Below are 2292 nucleotides of genomic sequence, written 5' to 3'. Positions count from 1 at the left end.
GCCCAGCACCATTTGTTAAATAGGGAATCTTTTCCCCACTCAATGTTTTTAATTGGCTTGTCAAAGATCAGGTACCGGTAAGTAGTTGGATTCCACTCCCTCTTTTTAAGTCATATGTTCACCTACCTGTTTGGGTCAGAAAGATGTGATTTATTTATTTATTTATTTATTTTTGAGACACAGTGTCTCTCTGTTGCCCAGGCTGGAGTGCCATACCCTCAGCCTAGCTTGGGGTTGGGAACTGTCTTGCTCTTGCTCAGGCTGGTTTTGAGCTCTTAAGCTCAAGAAATCCCCTCGCTTTGGCCTCCCAGAGTCCTGGGATTATAGGTGTAAACTACTGTGGAGATGTGTGTTTTTTCTTTTTTCTTTTTTTGACACAGTCTCAAGCTGTCATCCTGGATAGAGGGCTGTGGCATCACAGCTCACAGCAACCTCAGATTCCTGGGTTTTAGCAATTCTTTTGCCTCAGCCTCCCAAGTAGCTGGGACTATAGGCGCCTGCCACAATGCCCAGCCATTTTTTTTTTTGTTGTAGATGTCATTGTTTTTTTAGCTGACTCAGGTTGGGTTCAAACCCGTCACCCTTGGTGTTTGTGGCTGGCGCCCGACCACTGAGCTATGGGCACCACAAGAAACGTGTTTTAAAAGGCCTCAAAGAGGCTCGACACCTGTAGCACAGTGGTTGCAGCACCAACCACATACACTGAGGCTGGCGAGTTCAAACCTGGCCCAGGCCAGCTAAACCACAATGACAACTACAACAAAAAATAGCCAGGTGTTGTGGCAGGCACTTGTAGTCCTAGCTACTTGGGAGGATGAGGCAAGAGAATTGCTTTAGCCCAGGAGTCTGAGGTTGCTGTGAGCTGTGGTGCCACAATACTCTACCAGTGGCAATATAGTGAGACTCTGTCTTGAAAAATGAAATAAATAAATAAATAAAAGGCCTTAAAGAAGGAGGCTGGGACTATGCCCTGAGATGATGGAGTGAATTTATACTCTGATTAGTTCTCTTAGTTTAAGAGAACTTTGCCGTGTTTCAGTCTAGGAGTGACAACCCATCTTGGCCCTAAGTGAAGAAGGAAGCCTACAGAGGCCCGGGGTTGGTTACCTGTGACCACCAGGGTCTGCAGAGCCAGACTTGGACTTATCTTGTGGGATGATGAGAGCTGATAGTTTTTTTTTTTTTTTTTTTTTTTTTTGAGACAGAGCCTCAAGCTATCCCCCTGGGTAGAGTGCCGTAACATCACAGCTCACAGCAACCTCCAGCTCCTGGGCTCAAGCGAGTCTCCTGCCTCTGCCTCCCAAGTAGCTGGGACCACAGGCGCCCGCCACAACGCCTGGCTATTTTTTGGTTGCAGCCGTCATTGTTGTTTGGTGGCCCGGGCTGGATTCGAACCCACCACCTTAGGTGTATGTGGCTGGCGCCTTAGCCACTTGAGCCACAGGCGCTGAGCCGAGAGGTGATAGTTCTATGGTCGGTTGGTAGGGAGATGGTTGATCTCTCAAATTCCGGGTGACAAATAGGTGCACCCTGTGCATCCTTGAGTGGTCCTTTCCCAGCAGACTCTGGCTGCAGGCTGGTTCAGGTGTGGAAGATTACATGGACTTCTCTTTGGCTTTTCTTTTTCTTTTTCTTTCTTTTTCCTATTTTTGAGATACAGTCTTACTCTGTCACCATGAGTAGAGTGTCATGCGACATAGCTCACGGCAACCTCAAACTCCTGGGCTCAAGCAACAGCCTCTCCAGTCGCTGGAACTACAGGCACTGCCGCAACTCCCAGCTATTTTTAGAGACAGGGTCTAGCTCTTGCTCAGGCTGATCTCAAACTCTTGAGCTCAAGCAATCCACCTGCCTCAGCCACCCAGAGTGCTAAGACTACAGGCATAAGCCCCTGTGCCCTGCCAGGTGTTTGTGTGTGTGTGTGTGTGTGTGTGTGTGTGTGTGTGTGTTGGTGATTATTTGTTTTAAACTGACCATTTGGAAGAAATACGTACATACCTGAGTTATCTGTGTTTTTCATGCCCTGTCTCCCCCACTTCTGAGTGGGGCAACTCCTTTTTCTGCATAGAGTTTAAGTGCCCACGTAAAGGGTGAAAGCAGCCATCCAGGATCTTTATGACCATTGTTTGGCTTCAGGTAACCAATTGAGCTTTGATGGAAAAAAAAATCTGAATGGAGAAAGCAAACAGCCAAAACTAACATTCCCCATCTGGCCCTATTCATATGAAGAATTTGGTTTTCCCCCCACTCTTGAATGATGACATTCAGAGAATACATTGACATTATGATAAG

The 2292-nt window shown here is 47.1% G+C and overlaps 1 pseudogene; it reads right to left on the bottom strand.

Moving 5' to 3' along the window:
• Window positions 1–2020, bottom strand: part of LOC100960232 — a 7706-nt pseudogene extending 5686 nt beyond the window's left edge.
• Between the last annotated feature and the right edge of the window lie 272 nt (window positions 2021–2292).

The sequence above is a fragment of the Otolemur garnettii genome, unplaced genomic scaffold (genome assembly GCF_000181295.1).
Source record: "Otolemur garnettii isolate 467f Iridium unplaced genomic scaffold, OtoGar3 scaffold00219, whole genome shotgun sequence".
NCBI lineage: Eukaryota > Metazoa > Chordata > Mammalia > Primates > Galagidae > Otolemur > Otolemur garnettii.
The sequence above is the reverse complement of the archived record's forward strand: the minus strand, read 5'-3'. Positions and strand labels throughout refer to the sequence as shown.